The sequence below is a fragment of the Portunus trituberculatus genome, chromosome 38, assembly GCF_017591435.1.
Source record: "Portunus trituberculatus isolate SZX2019 chromosome 38, ASM1759143v1, whole genome shotgun sequence".
Taxonomy (NCBI): domain Eukaryota; kingdom Metazoa; phylum Arthropoda; class Malacostraca; order Decapoda; family Portunidae; genus Portunus; species Portunus trituberculatus.
Genome location: NC_059292.1, coordinates 35,553,176 through 35,569,042, shown reverse-complemented (window position 1 = coordinate 35,569,042; position 15,867 = coordinate 35,553,176). Strand labels below are relative to the sequence as shown.

General features: G+C 44.2%; 1 protein-coding gene across 4 annotated transcripts in view; it reads right to left on the bottom strand.

Moving 5' to 3' along the window:
- LOC123514788 (atrial natriuretic peptide receptor 1-like) overlaps positions 1-15,867 on the bottom strand; it is a 491,631-nt gene that overhangs the window by 466,433 nt on the left and 9,331 nt on the right. For 3 of the 4 annotated variants that reach the window (XM_045272955.1, XM_045272962.1, XM_045272960.1), the window contains exon 2: positions 8,736-9,076. The exons of the other annotated variant lie outside the window; for it this stretch is intronic. The gene's annotated coding sequence lies outside the window, so the exon portion shown is untranslated. The remainder of the gene's footprint in view (positions 1-8,735; positions 9,077-15,867) is intronic. 4 annotated transcript variants of the gene reach the window in all.

Here is a 15,867-nt window from a genome sequence, read left to right as displayed (position 1 = left end):
TTTTTTTTTATTTATACCATGTGGGATTTTCACGGGAATTTATGGGCTAGAGGGGATATTTTTGGGGGTACCTCCTATCTCAAACCCCACCCGCTAGGAAACCGTTGCCCCGAGTGAGGAAGCCCAACCTACACTCGGACCGTGGACAGGATTCGAACCCGTGCGCTTCAAGACCCCTCGGACCCCAAAGCACGCATGGTTCCACTGTACCATGGCGGTCTGAACACAAAAGGCCGTAACGTTGGATATGGAGGTGTTAGATGATCTAGTAACACATTATGTACTATCTTATCTCTTCTCCATTTTATTATGAATATGGCAAAGGGGAAAAAAAGATGACAGAATGCCCTCAATCCCTTAAGAACCGGGACACATTTTTTACCTTGAGATTTGTGTACGATTACATCATTTTATTGACATTAGGAAGGGTTTATGGAGGTCGGATGATTAATAGCCACAGTCTTCACTATTTTTAATCCCCCCATAAGTTTCTGAAGCTGTATAAAATCACCAAATGATAAGCAGAATGAATAGGGAAACTCGTCATGGCACTAAAGGGGTTAAGCACTTCGAGATGATGATTATGTAAGGAGCTCCCGCTAAAAATGCTGGTGTTCAATTTAATTTCTGGGGAGTGAGCGATTTCCTTCACTCCTTGTTCATGTTTGCTCCTTCGCTGTGTCCCGAGAGATCTCATTATCATTAGACTCATGAAGACGCTCAATTTCCTCACTTGGTAACCTCACAGTGTGGCTGTTAACACGGAACAAAGCATGACGTGAAAGTACTCAATCGTCTTTACCTGTGTGTTTGATGATTACTTTTCAAACATGTACCAAGCGCTTCACCAGTGCTTCATTCGCTCTCTTGTGTTGCTTCTTAACCCCTTCAGTACTGGGACACATTTTTACCTGGAGTTTTGTGTACGATTAGGCCATTTTATTGACATTAGCAAGGGTCTATGGAGGTGGGAAGATTAATGGCCAGAGTTTTCACTATTTCAATCCCCCAAAAGCTATAGAAAATCACCAAATAGTAAACAGGATGAATGTGGAATCGCGTCATGATACTGAATGGGTAAAAATTCGCTACAAGTTCTATAACGAAAGACACCCTATCATAGAATACGTAAAGAGAACAACAGCAATCCCCACATCGCCTGAAGCAGAACAAAAAAAAAAAAAAGCGGTGTTGTGAATATCATTTACATTTCATTGCCGTAATTATCCTTTGCAAAAGTAAATAATTAAATAAATAATAACAATGGAGGTATATTACACGTGTTAAACATTCCACTATATTCATTATGCATATGACGAAATTGTAAAAGGAGAGAGAGAGAGAGAGAGAGAGAGAGAGAGAGAGAGAGAGAGAGAGAGAGAGAGAGAGAGAGAGAGAGAGAGAGAGAGAGAGTGTGTGTGTGTGTGTGTGTGTGTGTGTGTGTGTGTGTGTGTGTGTGTGTGTGTGTGTGTGTGTGTGATGAAAGTGTAATATATGAGCGGACAGAGGTGGTCTTTTTTTTTTTTTCTCGCCTCTTTTTATCACCGTCTGTCACTACGCTGATCCTCGCGGCGATGGATGGCGGGAGGAAAGAAGGGGCAGGAAATGAAGGGAATGGGTGGAGAAAAGAGTGTCGGCCTGGCAGGGATACAGCCTTGACTTAGTGCTCCTCTTTCATCACCTTTACCTCCTCCCACTTCATCTTCCAGCACCTCCACCCCCAGCGCCTCCTCCTTTACCTGGGCTCACAGTTACCCTTCCTTCAGTACCTTTCTCAGTACCACCTTATCTCTCTCTCTCTCTCTCTCTCTCTCTCTCTCTCTCTCTCTCTCTCTCTCTCTCTCTTGTTTTTCTGGTTCTTTCATTCCCTGACGTGATGATTGTCTTCCCGCCTTCCTCTCAGACGAACAGACTTGTGTCACTCCCCCACCTCCTCCTCCACCTCCTCCTCATGTTCCAGAAGGCCTCTATTTCATCTCCTCCATCTCACTACAGCCTCATCCTTCCCTCTCTAGTGCCTCCTTTGTCTCCCCGGCCGCCTCGACGCCTCATTCTCCCTGCAGTATATTCCTGCCTCTCGCCGCCCGGCTCATGACCGTCCGCTGAGTGGGAACGAACGGCGCTGGGTGAGAGAAAAGCTACGGGCTGGTTAAGTAAGGCTCATGGAGGCAGGGAGAGAGTTCAGGGTGGGAAAGTTTCAAGGTGCGGTGGTCAGAAGCAAAAATGGATGTATGGTGTGCTCTTCTCTCGATGATTCTTTAATTGAGCAGAATTCTCAAGTATTTTCGTGTCTTATCTCAGCTTGTAATAGTTTTTTTCTACAAGTTACTTGATTTTTTTTTCAAGGTGTTTATCATTTGTGTGATCAGAAGTAAAAAAAAATAAATCATCCGTAGAAACTTCTTTTTATTGTTGTAGCCTTTGAAAGAAAAGAGGTTCACGAAAGCTCCATTTGCGGGCCCTTGAAAGTAGTTATTGAGAGATCCAAAAGCGTTTCAATGTATAAGCAATTTAGAAACACGTGCATGTACTACAAAGTTCATACAAAATGGGCAGGTACGGTCACTGTTACGCAAAAGCAAAAAAAAAAAGAAAAAGGAAAAAGAAAAAAATTCATTATTAATGTCTTTATCATTCTCTATTTATCTAAATCCTCTGATCTACTCACAGTCATTCAGTCATCAGGTTTGGTAAAGTTCTCATCACATTAAAAGACAAACCTACGAGCAAACATAAAAACACAAAAAATGAACGTAGCATAACACGACTGAAATCACGACCGGGCAGAAGTGAACACAGGTGACACAAAAAATAAACGCAGCGTTACTCGACTAAAATCACGACAGGGCAGAAGTGAACACAGGTGAGGCCTCAAGCTGCGTACAAACATGCGGTGTGTCACTAGAGAGGGGGTGAACACAAGCACTAGTCGAATACAAACACTGATTCCGCCGCCTGAGAATGAACTATATTTTTTTTTTTCCTTCTTCTTTTGTGATGGACTCTAAGAACGTGAGGCTGAGAGTCTTGATGTAAGGATGAGAAGGTCGCATTAGCCGCCGCCGTCACGCGAGGCAGAGGCTGTTAGCGCCACTCACTCCTCGCTCGTCCCCAGCACAGAGTAGCATATTTTCCCGGCCCCATAAGAGCACGTCGCCTCACACTCTCCGGGAAAGATGTACGCGTGATGCTCGCTGGTCACCTCCCTGCTCGGTGCTCCGGCAAGTGTGTGTGTGTGTGCGTGTATATCTGTGTGTGTAATTCCCCTCGGTCGCCTCCTGGTCACCCAGCCAGTCTTCCCCATTACGGAGCGAGCTCAGAGCTCATAGTATGTGTGTGTGTGTGTGTGTGTGTGTGTGTGTGTGTGTGTGTGTGTGTGTGAGAGAGAGAGAGAGAGAGAGAGAGAGAGAGAGAGAGAGAGAGAGAGAGAGAGAGAGAGAGAGAGAGAGAGAGAGAGAGAGAGAGAGAGAGAGAGAGAGAGAGAGAGAGAGAGAGAGAGAGAGAGAGAGAGAGAGAGAGACAGACAGACAGACAGACAGACAGACAGACAGACAGACAGACAGACAGACAGAGAGAGAGAGAGAGAGAGAGAGAGAGAGAGAGAGAGAGAGAGAGAGAGAGAGAGAGAGAGAGAGAGAGAGAGAGAGAGAGAGAGAGAGAGAGAGAGAGAGAGAGAGAGAGAGAGAGAGAGAGAGAGAGAGAGAGAGAGAGAGAGAGAGAGAGAGAGAGAGAGAGAGAGAGAGAGAGAATAAAAACAATCATGTACCGTAGTAGAGTAACGCTACACACACACACACACACACACACACACACACACACACACACACACACACACACACACACACACACACACACACACACACACACACACACATATTGCTTCCATTACCATCTTCTCTTATCAAGGAAAGCAAAGGCGATCAAAGTCTTCACAGCCCCATAACACTCACGACAAAGACCACCACCACCACCACCATCCCTTACCACTACAATCATCACCACCACTACCACCACTATCACGACCACCACCACCACCACCACCACCACCACCACCACCACCACCTACCACCACTCACGCATATAAACTAACCCCGTTTTTCTCAATCTTGTGAATTTTTACATCGCGAAGTCATATTTTTACCTGCTTAATGTTGCTTAAGAAAACTCTAAAGGAGTTCATGAGGGCGAGGAGGAGGAGGAGCAGGAGGGGGAGTGGTGGTGGTGATGGTGGTGGCTGCGGTGACAAAGAGAGCGAGGGAAAAAGGAGGAGGAGGAGGAGGAGAAGGAGAAGGAGAAGGAGGAGGTGGAAGTGGTGGTGGTGATGGTGGTGGTGGTGGTGGTGGTGGTGGTGATAGAGGAGGTGTAAAAGAGCAAGATAAAAGAACGCCGTAAAGTACCGCTCCCCCACAACGAGGAAAGGCGGAAGATGCGGCGAAGACAACACGGAAGAGGGAACGGACGCTAATTTGGCGGAAAATAACGCAACACAACTCCCTTTAACTTTTCTAATGCTCGCTTGAACAAAAATTTTACTCCTTGGAAGGCCGGACTTTGGGGCTTAAAGCGAGTTACCCACGTGAAGTTTTGTAATGCGATGCTGGCTGGCTGGTGGATGGCTGGCTGACTGGGTTAGATTAGGTTAGGTTAGGTTAGGTTAGATAAGGTAAGGTTAGGCTAGGCTATAGGTTAGATTAGGTTAGATTAGGGTTGGCTGGCTGGCTATCTGGGTTAGGTTAGATTAGATTCGGTTAGACCTTCCTGGATGGGTGTACGTACATGCTCGCAGGGTGGAAGATCGCATGCCAGCCGCTCGCCAGATACTCCATCCAGCTTATGTATTCCATTCAATCTTCAGCTTACGTAGTTGCAGGGCAGAGAGGAAGATTTTGTTGCACAGAATTGAAAGAGGTAACAAAAACACGTCCTTGATCATATTGACCTTTTGAATCGGTTTCGCTCGCAAAGGATGACCTGTCTTACTATGATACTATGTGTGTGTGTGTGTGTGTGTGTGTGTGTGTGTGTGTGTGTGTGTGTGTGTGTGTGTGTGTGTGTGTGTGTGTGTGTGTGTGTTGCAATTGTGTGCGTGTTTGAGTGTATTTGTGTATGTGTGTATGTTGATGTTGCAACAGTATGTTTATGTGATGTGTGTGTGTGTGTGTGTGTGTGTGTGTGTGTGTGTGTGTGTGTGTGTGTGTGTGTGTGTGTGTGTGTGTGTGTGTGTGTGTGTGTGTGTGTGTGTGTGTGTGTGTGTGTGTGTGCGTCCGTGTGTTGCAACTGCACCCCACTCTCATCAATATGGAATGATACGAGCAGGAGACACACATTCCAAAGTTTAACATCGCCTCGGAACCCACAAGAAAACACCTACATCCTTCCTCCCTGCTTGAATTATTCCGATGCATTCCCTCTGTCTGTTATTACTATTACCAAAAACCCATTCCGTAAGTCGTACCCCAGCCATCTAATTCCTTACACGTCGCATCATTTCTTATCTATTCCCTTTTCAGCGCACATCTCACAACTGCAGCACGTCCATGCATGATGTTCCCCTGCTTACAGTATCATAATCCTCAACGTACTCTCGCTGTCTCTTTCCTCATTCCTGCCTCCATCGAATTTATCCCTTTAACACCTAATGAAAGTATAGTGTTTCGTTACCCTCGTAAATAACATGCCTAGGTCTTTCCTTGTTTTTTTGTAAGGAATCGAGGTAAAAGTCCTCTTATTTTCATATTCAAAGCACAGAAAGATATGTAAAGGCTAATTTCAGACCACTCGCACTCTGGACATGACGAGATTAGCAGTTAACCAGAAAATTGTTAGGAAGGAAATTTGGGAGATTGTTCAGGCGTTTCATGAGAGTAGCAGCTTCAGTGGGTCGTTTCTTCATATCATTTTTATAACTCATGGCCACAGATACCTTTACATAAAAAAGATATATAATTACAGTTTTCCCTTTCATTTGAGTACCAATAAACAACATTACTATACTAAAAATAAATAAATAAAACGATCAAACCACATGCACTAAAAGGCTTGAACTACTATAACAATACTCGCTCATCCCTCTTGCCCTCAGTGATGCCTTTCAAGACCACACTACACTTTCTTTCTTTCTTTCTTTCTTTCTTCAGTACTTTCCCCCCCCCCCCGAGGTGTTTAAAGTGATTGCCGAGTGTCCCGGGCCTTTAGCTGGGTACATGGCAGCAGTGGACGGCTGATATTAACTAGATTTACGTTCTTAGGTGTTGAGGTCCCACTGCTGTGCTGCGGCCCATTGACACTACGTTTCTTGGTAATCTACGCAATCTCTCTCTCTCTCTCTCTCTCTCTCTCTCTCTCTCTCTCTCTCTCTCTCTCTCTCTCTCTCTCTCTCTCTCTCTCTCTCTCTCTCTCTCTCTTTTCCTTATTCTTGTTCTTGTTCTTTATCTTCTCTTTGTTCTTCTTGTTCTTCTGCTTCTCCAACTCTTCTTCCCTTTCTTTCTCCTCCGTTTTCTTGTTCTTCTTATACTTATTTTTATTTTAGTTCTTTTCTTCTTGTTCTTGTTTTGTTTTTGTTCTTGTTCTTTTTTCCCTTTTGTTCTTGTTTTTGCTCTTGTTTTTGTTCTTGTTTTTGTTGTTTTTGCTGTTGTTGTTGTTGTTGTTGTCGTTCACCAGCACTACCACCCACCACCCACACCATACACATCTCTCTCATCTCAGCGTATCGTATCGTAAGCCTCGCCTTCATCCACTGATCTTAATTACCGCTGCTGCGTGTCATTGCTGCAATAAATCACCCCGCCATAATATTATCGATCTCGGATACAGTGGAAAGACGGAAACCTGAGGGAGATGCAGATACCGTATTGAAATGAAAGGGGGGAGGGGGTGGCAGCTGACAGGCCTGGATGGTGACATATATCGTTAATTCTTTAGTTGTCATTGTTTCTCTTTAAGCTTAGTGGGATGTTATTGTGTGTGGAGTGTGCTCTTGAAAGGCGGAGAGAGAGAGAGAAAGAGAGAGAGAGAGAGAGAGAGAGAGAGAGAGAGAGAGAGAGAGAGAGAGAGAGAGAGAGAGAGAGAGAGAGAGAGAGAGAGAGAGAGAGAGAGAAATTGCATAGATTACCAAGAAACGTAGTGTCAATGGGCCACAGCACAGCAGTGGGACCTCAGCACCTAAGGACGTAAATCTAGTTAATATCAGCCCTCCACTGCTGCCACGTGCCCTGGTAAAAGCCCGGGACACTCGGCAACCACTTTTAACACCCGGGGGGGAGGGGAAGTACTGAGGAAAGAAAGAAGGCAGAGAGAGAGAGAGAGAGAGAGAGAGAGAGAGAGAGAGAGAGAGAGAGAGAGAGAGAGAGAGAGAGAGAGAGAGAGAGAGAGAGAGAGAGAGAGAGAGAGAGAGAGAGAGAGAAGGCCTAATCCCCCTGCAGCAGGACTCAATGCAATGTGGGACGCGTTTTAAAGTCTTGTACAGCAATTCCAGGGAGAAGTTCACAATCTGGAAACACGTGCAGCATAAATACAATATCTCGGGAACTCCACTGATGACCATGTACTTGTGCACCTCCACTGATGTTCACCAGGAAGTGTTTCATCCGCACCACAACAACTTTAAGCACGAAATAATGTGATGATGAGTCCCTCAACCTCTACCGCCAGCCCACCAGCCAACCAGCCTGCCACCAGCCCCGCTCCGGCATGCTGAGAGCCGCCCCAGGAGCTTGTGACCGCGTTCTCCAAGTCTATAACAGGATCAAAGGCTTTGCGGGACGAAGCGGCCGTTGCCAACTGCCAACTAAACCCAGAGTTGAAACTAGGTAATGGCTCTCCCACGGCCAGAATTTGAAATAAGTGATTGCTACGAGCAGAACATTGGACATTTAACTCTGCAAAGCCCGCGAAATGTGGAAAGGTGCTCACGTTCCTTCCTGGAAATAAAGCAATGGATTGATGTAGAAAATAGTACTGATGTTGACTGTAGTATCTGTATTTCACGTTAATCTCGTACTGAAATGCGTCTGTGCGGAACATACACAAAAGCAGGACAAAAGGATAGGTGCTGGAACTCACGCCGAGGCATTTCAAAAGACTTTATTCCATTGATGCTATTAAGATAGTATACAGTGTACCGCTAGCGTTAATCCCAGGGGTGTGCCTTATACAGACCCTAATTGCCACCCACTCATCAGTCAGCCTGTATTTGCATCTGTACACCACCTTTATTCCCTCCACTACCCTGTCTTACAATCCTTCCATATTCTCCAATTTTCGGGGATCCTTATCGGCCTCTGTTTAAGGATTGGCACTCCGGTGGACCATCTTTTTAAAGGACGTTTTGTTGTTTTTCACCAGTGTCTCTCTTACATAAAAGAAAAGTGCTCCTGACGGCCTCTTTCTGTCTTATCCTTTCCCTCGTATTCTATATCCACTTCTCTCGGTACTTTCTGCCCTGCACCATTTTCAGCAAAAGTATCCTTCTACCCTCCTACCTTCCGTCGCGTCCTCGTCTCCCCTGAGTGACACACACCCAATACACCGCTACAAAAACACACTCCATCCCCGTCTACCCTCTGTCGTCTGTGTGTGTGTGTGTGTGTGTGTGTGTGTGTGTGTGTGTGTGTGTGTGTGTGTGTGTGTGTGTGTGTGTGTGTGTGTGTGTGTGTGTGTGTTTTTACTGGAAGCTTCATAACACCCGCAGACGACCTGAGAAAACTTCATCACAAAGACAGACAAGTGAGTCTTACCTCGAATAGGTTGCGTCGGTGCCGAGTGTGGGAGCTGGACAGAAGTGGTGGTGGTGGTGGTGGTGGTGGTGGTGGTAGTACACGCCACTAAGAGTTGGCTGTTCACTCCAGAGTTCTATTCAGTGTCCAGTAGGGAAAGGGTTTGTGCTGGGCCTCCTTCAGGTTTAGTGTCCCATGAGTGTCTTCAGCCTCGCCAGGGGCAGGGAGGGAGCGCTGGGGTGAGTGAGGAAAATACCACTAACCACTAATATGGTTTCACTTTCAACCTCCACGAGCAATTGCAAACTTGAGTTAATTCTTTCCTTTCAAGTCACTTTTCCGGAGCTTTGTTTCCCTGTGTCCTGTAGCGGTGATAGAATAAGATAGATATTGTAAAAAAATAGTCTAGTCATTCTTATATATATATCGTGTGTGTGTGTGTGTGTGTGTGTGTGTGTGTATGTGTGTATGTGTGTGTGTGTTTGCCGCTCGCGTGTATGTAGCAGAGCCTGTTTCATACTGTTATGATTCATGGCTGTGCACTGCCTAGTAAAGCTACACTAAGCAAGACGAAATGGATCAGGAAGTAAATATTGTTATAAAACTGCGTCATTCTTCTCCTGGAGTGACACTGATGGAGCACCGCAGTACTCGTCGCGGAGGAGAACCTTAGCCCGTAGTTAAGGACGATAGAGCTGAGCGGTGAGGTGCTAATGGGCCGCTCCGTTCCTCCCCGCCTCCCACCACACCAGGCCTTGGGTTTCCTCTCGCCTCTCATCTCTTTACTCTGCACTCAGCTTCACTTTCAACTCCTCTGATCATTTTTCATTGTTTTTTTTTTTTTTTTCCACAACGTTTGGTGATTCTTTATACTTTTTAATCAGGACTCTCTCTCTCTCTCTCTCTCTCTCTCTCTCTCTCTCTCTCTCTCTCTCTCTCTCTCTCTCTCTCTCTTTCTCTCTTTTTTTCTCTCTCGTGCGGGAAGAGTACTTTTGGCAGTAAGGAACAAAGGAAATATTCATTACAGTGTCTGTCTGTGGAGTTTCTGAGATAAACACTTAATTTCTGGATGATAATACTCATGCATCATAATAAACAAAATTCTGTACTTTAGTGAGGAATCCTGCCCAGCTAGCCTCTCCGCTTCTCTTCTGCTCCCCCGCCTCGGTGCTACTCAAACAAAGGAACACCAAATAAGAGGTTGTGGCGGAGAGATAGGAAGTTTGTGTTGTGAAGTTTGTGTCGAATGTAAACAAGAGTCGCCCCGCCGAGGTCGGGGACAACACGACGGTAGCGCTGGGCCGCGTCCCCTTCCGAGGGACGGGATGGAAGTAGGACTGCACCCATTGTCCCACACTCCTGACGCCACACTCTGTGAATACCTATCAAATTTTCCTACACCCTCCCCAAGGGAAAGAAGAAAGAAAATCTACGTATTCCATAAAACTCCATATATTCATTCATACATACAAACATACATGTATATACAACGTACATACATACATATATCCAAACATACATACATACATGGGTTGCCTTGGGACGCGGTGAGTGGCAAGGTCGAGCTGTGGATATTTCATACCTTCATTTATGTGCATATATCAAAGGATGTTTCTCTTCTTTTCTTTCATCACAGGAAGAGCGTGGCCGTGAGAAGACAGAGGCAGAGCGTTGAGAGGGAATGGACGGTGAAAGACGTGTAGATGGATCATGAATAAGATTAGACAAATCTATGGATGTTGATGATAGGTGGAAGTAGGTGTGTTTCATACAGGGACTAATGTGTGTAGGCCAGATGGCTTCTTGCAGCTTCCCTTACTTTCTTTTGAAAATATAGGAATAAATAAAATCAATAAACAAATCGTGAGGTAGCACTGTGCTCGTCTCTCCTCCCTCGTGAAGCAGCTGCTGGGCTCGAGTGTCTGTTGTTTAAGCTACACATCAGATAGCTGGGCGTTTTTGTTTTTTTATTATCATTTTTCCCCTTTACCCTCTCCACAACAATCCTGACTTATAAGACCATGGTCCTCGACATGATATTTTTTTACCATTCTGAGAATCCCAACTGTGGACCTCAGCCACCACTATGTCAGAGGAATGTGAGTCTGCATACCGTCAGGGACCAAATGTTGTAATAACTACGAGCTTTCTAAAAAAAAAAAAAAAAAAAAAAAAAGATCGTGTTGCGCATGTCGGTGACTTTTCTTTGTCGGTTAAATATTGGACGCTTGCCACAATACTATTTCATAAAGTGTTCTCTTGTCTCGCTTGGTGTTGCTTGTCCTCTCTGCAGACCTTGAGGAAGCGCGTCATGCTGGTCCTCCTCATTAGAACCTCACAGGATGCCGATATAATGCCGCTGAAAGGACATCCACTTGTTGAAAAAACGTTCCCCGTTCAGTTTTGATGCAAGATACAAATCTTTCATCACTTTTTCCTTCCTCCCTCTCCCTTCTTCGTCGCCTTGCCTTCATGCACAGCCATGCCGCCTTCCCCCAGCAGAGGAGCCATCCCCATCAGTGCCGCAGTGCACACAGCAAATGGCAAATTCCCTTTACCCACGAAGCTGCTTGAAACTCGTGGTTTCGCCCTGACCTTTACTTTGTCAAAAAGAAGCACCGTCAGAGGCAAGGAACCAGAAAGGCAGGAATCTTAGGACTTTTTAAGAATACAACGATAAATGAAGAAGACCCGAGCTAAGTTTGTCCTCTCAAATCTCATGGCGTCCAAATTGACCAAAGTTTACAGTCCTTCGAGAACTTTCCGTAATTTCATTAGCTTTTGATAGAGTTACAACAGGAGGACAAAACTTGGCGGCGATATGTGACTTGTTTTGGCACCACGAGTGTCAAGAGGCTTGCTGACTTGTGCTCCGAACCACCAAGGAGAGTCCCAGGCAGCCTCTTTACTTTGATGTTGTTTATGACTTACAAACAAAAAAGTGAAGACTGCTCAGGGAGTTTCGGCGTCCCGTAGCGAGGAAGAACCAACGGCCTTCTCCACCCTATTACTGCAAAAGATATCTCCCACAAACGTTCACAGTGAATGGTATTGTAGTCGATGTCGTCTTTGTTCTCCCTATCCTGTACGGCCCCAGTTCGGTAACTCCCTTTTTTTTTTTTAATGTTCGTTTCTCACCTCAACGAATAAAACACGCAATAGACTCCACTCCAAAATTGACAATCCATGCGGTGTTCTCATTGTAGCGTTTCTCTTTTATCCTGTATCCTCTACTAAAAGGAAGTTTCTGTTCTTCTCTTCACTGAAGGCAAGGAAAATTCTCCTTGTTTTCTCTCTTCTCGATGCGTTCATCCCTTCTCCCTCTCTTTCTTCCTCGTCTTTTTCTCCTTTCCAAGCACCTCTCCCGCCCCTTTCCCAGCGCCCACTCTTACAACTCTCATGGTCGCAGTTACGACTGTTGCTGCTCCAGCCTCCCTTCCACCCTGAGTGGTATTGAGGAAGAAAAAGAAAACATGTCACCTACAGAAAAAAAAAAAATCGTGGGAATTTGGCAGAGCTCGGTCCAGGGAAGTTTTCCAATGACACTGTAAGCAAAGGAAAGCGACGAGAGACTGCCGATGATTACGAAAAGTTGCAGCAAATAACACCTCTAATACTATTCACATTTATTAAGAGTCTTTTTTCATATGCTATATGAGCGGAATTATGAAACACTGCGAAGCGTGGTGACTGTCGAGTTCGATTTTATGATTAAACTTTTACGCTTTTTGAGTTGTTTGATCAATTTGTGTGTGGGTCGTGATTGGTGCACACCTCGTACACAGGGAACAGCTACAGCCACTCAATACAAACGCACTCACAAACAGCCTATCACACAGAATTATTAAGAAGTGAAGTGGTAGAAATTACGCTAATGTAATTATGGAAAGACGAGATCGATTTCACATGTACATCTACTTCAATCAATCAATCAATCTCTCTCTCTCTCTCTCTCTCTCTCTCTCTCTCTCTCTCTCTCTCTCTCTCTCTCTCTCTCTCTCTCTCTCTCTCTCTCTCTCTCTCTCTCTCTCTCTCTCTCTCTCTCTCTCTCTCTCTCTCTCTCTCTCTCTCTCTCTCTCTCTCTCTCTCTCTCTCTCTCTCTCTCTGTGATGCAGAAAATAACATATCTTTTCATAGCAGGAATAGTCTTTCATTAATGCATCGATCCTTCTATAACTAATACTGGTACATGCAAACCCTCTGTAGTTATTGTCACATTATTACTTTTTATTGCTGTTGTGGAGAGGAGAAAAGGATTGTCACTAAACACAAGGTGACAGGAAGCACTTATCTGGGTCAAGGTCTGGTATCATGAGTAAGCTTGACGTGGGACATTTCTGCTGACCAGTATGAGGATGTCTCGAGCCTCGGTGGCCTCATCTCACTGTCAGCAGCAGCAGCAATATGGCGCCGCAGTTACCGACATAACTGGCATTTTACGTTAGACTGATTTATTAATTTTCTCTCTGGGATGCAACAGCTGTAGTCGTGTCATGTTAAAAATATTATGCATCTAAAAATGTAAATAACATGGAACGACAATTAAAAATGTTTTCGAATATTAAATAAATAAACGTTTGAAATATCAAATAACAGCAGGCGAGGCTTAAAATAATTTCATGTTTTGTACTGGACGCCAGATTTCCGAAAAGTAAATAAAAATACGTAATATTTGTGTGTTTTGACATAACGACTCGTCTCAACCACTTTGTTTAACTTGGGTAAAAGAGAACACACCCATTGCCCGTAGTCTCCCCCGCGGTGTAAATCCCACCTCTTCATCCGGTGTTGTCCGCATGGCCCGCCGCCCCCTCCCCTGGCCCTCACTAAAGTTGTCCATCTGTTACCTCGCCACGAGATAGCGTCCGCCCACTGCTGCCTCTCCTTTTTCCTCGCCACCAGAAAAGTTGCGTCTTTCGGCGTCCCTTCTTGAAAAAGTCAGATTGCCTCGGAGTTTCGACACAAGGGCGGCACCAAGCCATACACAAACCTTCAACTTTTATCTCTTTACCTTCTTTCCAACTTCAGAAGGTGCGGCCACAGATGTCACTAGTGTATGGATACTCCTGGTGGTGGTGTGTGCGGCCTCAAGCTAATGTGTGGCTATCACAGTGAGAACAGAATATTGTAAGACGATTTAAGTATCAATGAATTTCAATGATACATATAACCCGAACTATTAATGTATGGATGATTAGAATGAATAAAATTATATCCCAGAAATGGTAAAGGAAAGAACAGGCAACGAACGAGATAACTGTACCCTGCAATGGAATCAGTAAAAGTAATAATGGTGGCTTAATGATAGTGGTGGTGGTGGTGGTGGTGGTGGTGGTGGTGGTGGTGGTAGCACATATGGTGATTATAATGATGATGAGGAGGAGGGAGAGAATGAAGTCTTAAAAGTTTATATGATTAAGTCCACAATATCTCTTGGGCTTCATGTATACATTTCTGATGATTTAGTCGTCCACAGTTTATGAGTATGTCATTACACTGTTGTAGACACTAATTAAACATACCTGCGACAGTTTCCTCTTTTTCGGACATTTTCTACGCACTTGAGTATAACATTTAGGACATTTCTAACATTAGGACATTTCGCCAATTCATATTTATCTTTTATCAACATTTATTGTCTTTTATTCTTTTCTTTTCTTTTCTTGTAAGTCACAGCACAATACTAGGCCGCCACAATTAGGAAACAAAGATTTCCATGCCTTATCTACTGGTCTGATTTTACATGGTTTTAGTGAAGTTCGTAGGACACTTCAAAACCGTTACCATTATTTGTGTCAGTTTAACAAATATCACCACTAAGGAAAAGCGCTTATAAAAACTAGTCTAATCGTCTATATGGCTTTTGTATTTATCCTTTGTGAGACAAGAGACCGCTTAAGAATGGGAATTTCGGTCAACCCAATGTTTGCTCGTCCAATCAGCACCTGTGTGGGTGGCTGTCTCGGCGGGAGGCAAGTGGCGCCCTCTTACTCCTGGTCCCCTGTTCCCCTGTTCCCCGCTCTGCAACCTTACAGAAGCGCTCTTCGCCACGTAAACAAGCACTACAGGTACACACAAGTAGTGGTATTGACAGCTTATCCGGTGTTTATCGCGACTCGTCTTAGTAACTCGGCCAAGGATGATGATGAAATGTACTTTAGAATATTTTTGGTTTCATGAATTGATCTTAAGTGTTGCGTTTGTTGATGTTCTTGATGATGTTTCCGTCATTCGTGTTTTTGTTGTTATTTTGTTCTTGTTGTTGTTGGTGGTGGTGTTGTTCATGTTTTTTCTTGTTATTGTTTGTACTGTCATTACGCTGCTGCTGCTGCTGCTGCTGCTGTTGTCTGTATTGATTTTTTGTCTTGTTGATTATAGTCTTTGTCTTGGTATAGCAGCTAATGTATTATATATGTAAGCATTTTTGTATGCATGTATGTATATATGAATGTATGTCCATAAGTGTTCCCGGCAGACAGCTCACATCCTTAATTAAGATCGCAGCCATCAGAATGCCTCGCTAACTTCATCATTCCTGCGCCTGGCGCCATAAACATTTATACAAATAACTATTGATTCATAATTTCCACGAGAGTTTACGGAACACGTAATAAATATAATAAGAACTATTTGCCTAAACTTTTCCACCAGTAGCAAGCACTTTGCGGTAACTATGCCTTAATTGTTATTGTTAATTATATTAGCGTCAGGCAACTTCATATGAAAAATCAACTGATGAGAATGTTGTTATTTCATCTGGATCTTGCAAGCGGCTTGTACATTAATGTGCTGCACTCAATATTATTGTGATGATTGTTCTTCCCTCTATCTGACGTCCTCTGATGTACTCATAAAATTTCTCAGTTAGAAGAATTTGTAAAGAGATCGTGATCAGAACAGAATCCCGAAGACTGAAGGAAAAGACTGAACAGAATGAAAATAAGTACCAGTAGTTTGGCTTCTGATCACCACTGTATGTACATCTCTTCACTTACACAGAGATTGATCTACTGTACGAGTCTTCTGAAAGTCTCTCTGACGGCCTGTCCCCGGTGTCTCCAGCAATCCGGTGAGCAAGTTAACATAAGGGAAAAGTTTGTATGATATCGGAAAAGTAACTAATCAAGCGTCAGTTTTAATGTGTCATAACTTA